The 10000-nt window shown below is 38.4% G+C and overlaps 2 protein-coding genes across 5 annotated transcripts in view; both read left to right on the top strand.

Annotated features, from left to right (window-relative positions):
- LOC138024323 (tetratricopeptide repeat protein 28-like) overlaps positions 1-10000 on the top strand; it is a 126394-nt gene that overhangs the window by 33033 nt on the left and 83361 nt on the right. The window lies entirely within an intron of this gene.
- LOC138024322 (tetratricopeptide repeat protein 28-like) overlaps positions 1-10000 on the top strand; it is a 95159-nt gene that overhangs the window by 68759 nt on the left and 16400 nt on the right. Inside the window, exon 4 of one of the 4 annotated variants that reach the window (XM_068871480.1) lies at positions 9481-9553. The exons of the other annotated variants lie outside the window; for them this stretch is intronic. The gene's annotated coding sequence lies outside the window, so the exon portion shown is untranslated. The remainder of the gene's footprint in view (positions 1-9480; positions 9554-10000) is intronic. 4 annotated transcript variants of the gene reach the window in all.

Here is a 10000-nt window from a genome sequence, read left to right as displayed (position 1 = left end):
TTCTCGTTGGGTGCCCCTGATTAATGAAAGACATAAATGTGTTTGAGGAGATTCTAATCAGGGGAGCTCAGTACAAACTAAGAGGTGTAGTGCGATGTCACAACAACCACTTTACTTGTGCTGTTAACTACTTACATGAATGTGAAGTTCAATAAAATGCTTGAAACATTAATTTTTAACGGTCTTATGCACAGTATTTATATTAAATACACATCCCATAAACAGGTTATCAAAAGCGGGGGCAGCTCTAGTGAACACTATTTCTAGTATAAAGAAGATAACGACTGAGGAATCGAAAAGGTGGTCGTTGGTCGCAATAACTGGGTGGTCGGATTAACGGGGTTTTCAGATAAGAAAATGAGTGGGCCGTTTTGTTCGGGCCACAAACAAGTGGTCGTAATAACTGGGTGGTCGTATGGCGGGGTTCCACTGTATCACCCTTTATGACCTCGGTGATTTCCTGTTGTGTGACGTCACAGAGTCATGTATCGATCGTGTAAACCCAGGAAATCGTTCATGGTGTCTTGTAGGATTCCCCATGCAGTGACTAGCCTGTTCCGTAAGTTACATACAAAGTTACTATTCGGCCCAATAAGTGGAAATATTCATTAAAATTACTAATCTTTTGATAATTGCAAGGAACTATCTGCAAAACTATTTGGTTTCTTTCTGCGGTTCTGCTGTACAAGTTTCTATCAAGACATTAAAAATTGAGGCAAGGCCAAAAATTGGACTTCATGATGTCTTGGTTTTGTTATTATGTATACGGAATATTTAATTTACACTTGCGCTGAATAGGGAAGATAACTGTTTACAAACAGTGCTTTTGCTATTTAAATTTGCCAACCGCAGGAACAACAGACCCTTTGTTTCGACAGCCAATGAGGCTTTGGTTAGCACATTGATGACAATGGGTGACGTCAACGATATGTTCCCTATAACTTTGTTATCATCGTTTTTTTGAAAAGATCGTGGACGTTGTGCTTACAGTTACTCTACTACTCAATATTATATTGCGCCCCTGCCAACCACGTTTTTAAATATTGCCAAGTTTTTTTGTCACAACGCTGAGTATCCCAAAAATAATAATTATCATTAACCTAAAACCTATCCAGGGTGCCTAATATGTCCAAACGCAAGTCATTTGTTACTTTGCAGAATGTTCCATTCATAATTTTCACCGTTTGAAGGTCGGGGCAGATAAATCGGGCAGTTTTTGCGTAAGCTATTGCTTTCTCTGTGGTGTCTGGTTTCTATAAACGATCTTTAGAGATTGCGGTCTCGCCGACAAGAAAATATCCTCGGATGACTTCAGCACCTGCACGATATGTGCAAGACCAATCATTTGTGGTCCTCTCTGTAAGTATCTCTGGCCCATTACTCTTTGTTTGTCCCCCCAAATTTTGCATAAGCATTGTTTCCAGTTTCTCTTGGGACTTACAATGGTCCCAAGAGAAAACAAGAACAATGCTTATGCAAAATTTGGGGGGACAAACAAAGAGTATTATGGTATTTTGCCCAATGGCCTATAAATAGCACTCTTCTAAGGGATCACCCGATGCAATAGCAATGCATCTTTGGTAACCAAATCTTTAATGCCTTCCCGCTGTTCTTGTATGTCTCCTCTTGTTGCCCGGTGATGACCATAGCCTTTTCCTTGTTGAATTTCGATTGTCTCCCAATCATCCCCATGTTTTTTGTCTTCACATTCACTGTAGTCACCATCAATGCAGTGGTTACAGGGGACGGTAACGTGACAGTTGGCGAACATCAAGACTATTACTTTCGCCGGTTGAAATAATACTGTGAATGCTCCTGTTTCCTTTGACCTCGGTAAATATCCTGTAAGGACTGTCTCTGTTAGTTCTGTTCACTTTGTCGGCGTAAAAAAACATATGCGACGGTTGAGGGTTACGTTCTCCGACTGATAACGGGTCCAAATTAAATTCATTGTAAGGGGGCCTCGAAGGATTTTAAATTTTGGATATTTTTCGCATTTTCTCAGCAATGAATTCTCGGTGGACCTTGAAACTTTGTCAAATACAAGCAAATTTATCGGTGTGGCCATCGACGGAGTTTGAGCGTGACTGATGCCGGAGAAGTTTGATTGATTTTATTGGCGAGATGTAAATATCTTTTTCAGCTTGTTATCTAGCGTGCGAACGCAGACGTATTTTGTGGCGGTTGAAACGACCGCCGGAAATACGTCTGCGTTCGCAGGCTATTTGTTATCGAGATTCCCATACAAATCCTTATAATTTTTCACCCTCGGAATCTGGACAGCCTGTGACGGCATCAGCAGGCGTTGCACAGTGTTGTAACGTCGTCGGTTTAATGATACTTTGTCACACTGTTTTGTTTAACTTCCATTACGACACAAGTTTCAGGAAAAGTAAAACGTAACGGTTGCAACGATGGGGTCATACTACACCTGTTACAGCTAAAGATGTACTACAACTAGTACACGTACTGCCACTACTAGACAGACTCCACCGACTACAGTTACTACTAGTGCCTTTTGGTTTTTTTTTAATGTAAGGTGAAAACGTATTTATTTCATGTAGCTTTTAAAGCGCATTCTGTTTGATGTTCACTCTTATTAGTATTAATAATTAAGTTTATTATCATTATTATAAATATTCAATTTTATTAATAGACATGTAACTAGTTTTACTAATTTGAATTTCATTGTAGTATTTCCAGTTGTAAGGCACTGTTGATCAGTGAATGTAAATCGCGCTCTAGAAGTTATTAAATTGTTATTATTATTATTATTATTAGCTTGAGCCTTATTTATTTTATTTATTTATTTATTTTTTTGTTAAAGATGTTGTCGTTAGATACTAGGGTGTTGAATATCTATATTTTCCCTACAATATATTGTTGTTTTTTTTTTTTAATAGCTTTCTTAATGTAGATAGATTAGGCTATCAGTTTTTTTACCTAAGTGCCAGACCGTCTGACAATAAGTTAATTGTGGCAAAATAAAAGATTTGTATTATTATTATTATTATTATTATTATTATTATTATTATTATTATTATTATTATTTCATGCAGCTCTCCTTAAGTATTTAACAGCTGGTGAAATTGTGGTGTCGGGCAACAACAAGTTGCCAAGGAACACCAAAATGTTTCTTTTTCCTGTCCTTTACATTTCCAATACTTTTCTTTCTATCCTTGCTGATCCCAGCAATGCAGACTTCTGGATTAAGGTAATTGATGTGTCTACTCCTATGCCCTTTAAGTTGCCCTTAAGTCGCAATGGCACGGTTCCTAAAGCCCCCAATACAATTGGTACGACTTTGCTTTTCACTTCCCACATTCTCCTCAATTCTCTGGCCAGATTTGGGTAGGACAGGCTAGCTTGAGCCTTAGCCTATTTCGGGAATGTGGACGCTCCCGCCCACCAGAGTCCGGGGTAACATCTTTGGCAAGTGTTAGTAACCCCTAAGCCACCCTAGTTAGGGTAACAACAAAGGGGCAGGAGGGACTCCTAGCCTTGGATGGCAACCCTCGTAGGAGAAGGGAATTCCGAGAAACAATCCTCCCTAGTTAGTGGATGAAATAGCAAGTCTTCCAAAATGAAGATGAATCATGAAAATAGAAACATAAACGGCGTAAATGAGACCCAAGCTCCAAGTGAAGGTGTCACGCCCGGCAGGGTGTCTGGGGAACAGCAGCCAGCACCAGGTCGTTATCCAGCTACTGCTAGAACAAAATGGACCAAGGCAGTAAACAAACTTGTCATGAAGTGCTACATTATGAGTAATCCTGGTATCAGAGGGTACCGAAAACGATTATTATTATTATTATTATTATTATTATTATTATTATTATTATTATTATTACATCAACTTCACTGCTACTACACCCACAATAGTACATGGTGGTACCTCCTACTCATGTGTCCCCATACATGACATACCTACCAATCTCTTTCCCAGGCTCTCTCTTATTCTCGGATTATTGTGGGAAGTGCCTTACAGCAGCTTATCGCAACACAGACGTTTCGGTTTCTCTTTTCTCAGTTGTCCGTCATTTGTGATAGATAAGGCAAGTAAGAACAGATTGGAAGTTTGTGGTTGGAAAATTGAAAGGATACCAAAACACGTTTAAGAAATTTCGCTCTGGAATTTAACTACATGTACGTAAGTCTCACCAAGCACCTAGTAGACTAATTGTACATGTATATATATGTAAGTCCTATGTCTCGCTTTGCGACAGAACTGAAACATCATTGATCCATGTTAAACTCTCTCGTAAAGTTACAGAATTTGATCGTCGACTTTGAAGTTACTTTGAGTTATGCGTAAGGATAAACCCTCTACATATTAAACATGATCGTTTTATCGTCATACTTGATAATGTAATAACCACATCAAATCGTAATTGCAAAGTAATTTCTTTCCAGTGCTTGACCTGACGGCAATGTGCATTCATTTGGGAGTCAGGGTGGCTTAGTGGGTATCTATCGGGCCTCCGACCACTTCGAGCCGGGGTTCAATTCTGGCCTCGGCCAGCATGTGGGTTGAGTTACAGTCGATCTCAACATGACTCGAGGGTTTTTTTCCGGGTACTCCGGTTTTCCTACCTCATCAAAATCGACTCACAGCTAATGAACATCTAGCTGTGGTGCTGTGCTCTGACATCAAAAGTGGACTGTATAGCAACAGCCAGAGGCGCCTTTGTATGCTTTCAGCAAGTAAAGGGTGATAAGCACTGCCAATTATTATTATTATTATTATTATTATTATTATTATTATTATTATTATTATTATTATGATGATTTGGCGCGACAGTGGTATCTTGCTCATTGATAACCATTTCTTATAGTGAAGAAGAGCAACTACGTGTAATTTAAGCGTAATCAACCAATTTTGATTAAGCTTACTTTTTACTCGCTTCCTGTTATTTTCTCAGAACTTTTGGTTAAAGCTAGCAACTATGTTGGTACTCGGCTAGTTCTCAAACAGTGAATGAAGAAACGGAGAATGAGGACAGGGAACAGGGAATGGGGAATGGGGAACAGGGAATCTCTAAAATAGGGAATCTCTAAAAGGGGGAATTACTAAAATGGTGAATCTCTAAAATGAAGAATCTCTAAAAGGGGGAATCTCTAAAATGGGGACTTACTAAAACAGGGAATCTCTAAAAGGGGGAATTACTAACATAGGGTATCTCCTCTAAAAGGGGGAATTAATAAAATAGGGAATCTCTAAAAGGGGGAATTACTAAAATAGGGAATTTCTAAAATGGGGAATCTCTAAAAGGGGGAATTAATAAGATAGGGAATCTCTAAAAGGGGGAATTACTAAAAGGCTGTGGGGAATCTCTAAAAGGGGGAATTACTAAAAAGGGAATCTCAGAGACCGCGAAAATTAAGAGAGGTGTGATCCATTAATTTTAATGACAAGCATCCATTTTAACAGTGCAATTTTTGACTGCTGGTGCAATTCATGTGCACAGAAATGCCTGCTATTAAAATATCAACAAAGTGCTGTTTCTATCTCAAAACTGCGGACAAAACATACATATGAAGGAAACATACAATGTGAAAGGTTTGAAGCTGGAACAGAAGCTGGAGGACAAGTTAATGGCTTTAAAGTCAGAAAACCTTGCTCCTTACATTTTGAAAAAACGTACAGCGTGAGAGGAGTAGAGAAGCGCGTCCTACTAAGCACCTTTGACAATTCACCATTACTGTAACAGTCCAGCAAAAGAAGAAGCAAAAGAATAATCTTATTTTTGACATTTCCTTGCACTGTGGGATATCAGCCGTGAGCGGAATTTAATAACGCACTATAAACATGAAACAATGTTTTTGTGCTATAAATCCTTTAAAATCTTGGCCTCCTTGATAAATGTTGCCGTAAAATCCTGAGCTGTACTTAACAACTTTTTTACAATAACATTTTCTGCGGGCTTTCCTTCAGCTTGAAAACACCAAAAATACGGCTCAAAAGGTCCCTTGACCTATCACTTGTTGTCTGACTAGGTCTTCCCACCGAAACTTTGGCAAACTAGCAAATCCGTCAAGCTTTTTCCTTTTACTAGCAAAAGCCAACTAAAAAGATAAACTGAAATTCAGCCATGTTCACTTAACGTGAACTTGGCTGAAAAAAGACAAAACATTGCCTGTCGCGAAAATATATTTTTTTATGGTTTTCCCGCCATCTCGAACATCTTTGGGAGAATTTAGTATTTCTTTAATTGGTCTTTCGTGCTTTTCGTCATGCACTGCTCAGATTTCCCCTTTATGTGTTTGTGTGCAAGTGAATGGTGAGGTATCCATCAACTTGAGTACCACGGAATTAAAATTAAGGAAATGACTCGAAAAGCCAACAATATAACACAAGGATGCTTATGATTCTACATGGTTACAGCGTCGCACCGGAATCGCGAGGTCGGGTTCAAACCCCGTTGAAGTCCTGAATTTTTCAGGCTTCTCTACGCAATTGTATAAATTGCGTTCATAACTGCGAAGATCATAGCTTCACTTGACTATTGAATTTAGTTGTACGCTACTGTTGCATGAATGGCTTTTTTGTATGCGTCCAAGGAAAGTAAATACCATCATGTTTTCCCACCATTTCTATTTGCAGACAGGCAATTAAATTATTTGTTGTCCTACCTCATAAGATGCCTGCGGATGGTGGCTGTAAAAATCGACTATGTTTAACACAGCAAAAAGGGGAACGGTGTTCATTGCAAAGAATTTTACATTGCTAATTTGCAAGGCCAATCTGTTAGCTCATGAAGGCCGACTAATATGAATCCCTTGAAACATAAACGGATGCTACATCCTTCAGTGACCTAACAAATAATCATGTTGTTTTGTTGACACTGAATTTCTTTCAAGTTGAAGTGAAATTGCCACTGATGTTGGCTTGCGAACACTTGGAGCCCCCTCTTTCATTATAAGGCTAGCGGTGGAGAAAGAATGCCAAGTGAGCCGATTGCTAGGTCTAAGGCGTGTTAGCAACCTTCACTGATACATATATTAAATTGTAAATTGATTCCCTCTTTTAGTAATTCCCCTTTTTAGTAATTTCCCTTTTTAGAGATACCCCATTTTAGTAATTCCCCCTTTTAGAGATTCCCTATTTGAGTAATTCCCCTTTTAGAGATTCCCCATTTTACTAAATCGCCCTTTTAGAGATTCCCCATTTTAGAGATTCCCTCTTTTAGAGATTCCCCCTTATAGAGATCCCCTATTTTAGTAATTCTCCCTATTAGAGATTCCCTATTTTAGAGATTCCCCATTTTCGTAATTACCCCTTTCAGAGATTCACTCTTTTAGAGATTCCCCATTTTTGTAATTCCTCCTTTAAGAGATTCCCTATTTTAGTAATTCCCCCTTTTACTCTTGATTTCCCATTTTTGTAATTCCCCCTCTTAGAGATTCCCTACTTTAGTAATTCCCCCTCGATTCCCCATTTTTATACTTCCCCCTTTTAGAGATTCCCCGTTTCCCATTCTCCGTTCCCTGTTCCCATTGCCGCATTCCCCATTCCCTGTTTTACAACTAGCCGTTGGTATTCCTTTTACCGGGTATGATTATTTTGTAAAGTCAGTTGTGAGTGACACAGGCACGCAAACAATCTTCCTGTATTGCTTACACTTAATTTATTTGCTCCGGATTCATTATTCAGACAAGGAACATTGCAAAGTGATTTAAGAATTAAGCGAGACTTAATGTAAGGTAAAATCTTGATTGGAATTCTGCTGAGTTAAAGCAGTTGCCTTTATGGATTACATGAGATAGTAAGTGCATGCGTTAACTTGGGTTGTGTCTGTATAGCAGCCGCAAAGGTTAATCAAAACTGATTAGTAAATACTGTATCTTCTGAGTTTGGTGTGAGTAATTTATTTAACTACATCAAATCACTATTACAGAGTTCTTGCCAATGATTGGCATCACACGAAAAAGCATCTGTCGCTCATCATTCCTTAAATTCTTGTAATTTTGTAGATGACTCATGCAATGAAAACAAGCTCTAATTACGTATAGCTTGTGTTGTGTTATGTTATCTCTAAGTTACGGTGAAAAAGATCACTGCCATTGTTCATATAGAAGACACGTCCATGCACTCGTGATCCATATATCATTCAAATTTCCCTTTTGGATGAACGAAGAATTCAAAGTTCACTTCACTCTCAAGTGCTCAGGGTTAAGTTAATTGTGGTAAATTTAGATTGGCTTATGAATAGTGTGTGCTGCTACAATTATTAGCATGTAGCTTCCAACTTTGGATTTGATCTGAGATAACTCAACTGCATTTTATCCTGTAAATGCATGCCTTTAGCTGTTTAATTTTGAGGTCTTGTATTGGAAATGGAAACCTTGTTTTTTACCACAATATTGAGATATACAGTAGATGGGTTCTTTGCTAATCTTCCTGAACAACATTGTCCTGGGTGGGGTGGGGGGGGGGGGGGGGGGGAAAGGGTACATTGTTGGGAAAGGAAAGTCTCAAATCTTTTTGTCCAGGAATTAATTTTTTTCTTAATGTGTGTTTGGACGGTTTTGCAAGAGTTATAAATCTTCGTAATTTTATGCTCGTTAAGGAAACATGCACAATCAGTAGTCACATTGCAATGATTGTAGATATTCAGCCAGTTTGTAATTGTAGACCTTCAAACATAGTGGAATTTGAGAGTGTAATATTGCTTCACCTTTTCCTATCTACAATCTTCGACAAAAACCTTGAAACACTTTGAACATTCTCGCACCGTATTCGTCCCCCTCCCTTTTTTCAATGTTGTTGCAGCCAGTCAAACAGTAAAAGGTCATCTCAACACTGTCTAGGGGAAGGGGGTGTTTGAAGGATTTTTGGCGAGGATTGTAGCTGCAGTAGTGGACACTGGTCTGGTGCTATGTGGATTGAACTGCATTGTGTTTATGCTAGCAGCATCCAGTGCTATCTTAACCCATCTACTTAGAGTACCCCTTCTGATCCTCTTGTGACTCCTGACAAAACTGATCAGTAAATATGACTTGATACATCTTCTGATTTTGGTGCAAATACTCTTTGAGGTGTGTATAAACACAGTTTCACCTAAGGACATGACGTTGCGTGTCCGTGTATCTAACTACTTGACCATTTCTATACTTTGATATTTAAACTATTTTTACTGCGTATCAGCATATCCGCTTTAGAATATACTTAACAACATTTCAAGTGAATGGGTGGTATTTTCCACTACGACTATCCACTTCAGAATAAGATACTTAGAACACTACCAAGGGATGGGTGGGAATAATTTTACACCACGTGTACAGTTACTGTACATGTATGATCTCTTAAGAGTTGCAGCTGTATTCCGAGGTTACGATGTTCTGTTTGCATTGTGATGTGTGTGGGTTTACCGGGAAATGATTTTTGTTAGGAGAGTCAAACCTTATAGAAGTATTTATAATTCAGAGACTAATTTTGTGTGTAACAAGTGTAACAACCTCATCAAATCACCATTGCAGAGTTCTTTTCCTTGACGAAGTCACTGCTTAAGCTCACACAAAAGAGCATCAGTCTGTTTCAGGACCAACAGTGGTAAGTTGCTCATCATTACTTAAAGCTTTATTGTATACAATGTACATGCACACAATGCAAACGAGATCTGATTACGTATAATTTGTGCTATAAATTATGTTATGTTTGTGGGTTACAGTGAAAATGATCACTGCCATTATTTAATATGTAAAAGACACCCTCTTTCCATACACCTGTGATACATGTATGATTTAATTTTCCCTTTTGGATGAACGAAGAATGGAAAGTAATACATGTAAGTGCTTAGGGTTTTAAGCTTAAATTGAGGCAAATCTACAAGTGTAGATTCTAGAAATCAATATGCATCCACTTGTTAGCATATGAATAACATGTAATCTTGTATTCCTCATTCTTCAAAGGATGCATGCAGCTACAAAAATGCTGTAACAGTAGTGCATGTATAGCAGTATTTTTTTTTAAAAATTGATTTTAGTAAAAGCTTCCGAA

This window comes from Montipora capricornis, chromosome 11 (assembly GCF_036669925.1).
Source record: "Montipora capricornis isolate CH-2021 chromosome 11, ASM3666992v2, whole genome shotgun sequence".
In the NCBI taxonomy this organism is placed as follows: domain Eukaryota; kingdom Metazoa; phylum Cnidaria; class Anthozoa; order Scleractinia; family Acroporidae; genus Montipora; species Montipora capricornis.
The sequence above is the reverse complement of the archived record's forward strand: the minus strand, read 5'-3'. Positions and strand labels throughout refer to the sequence as shown.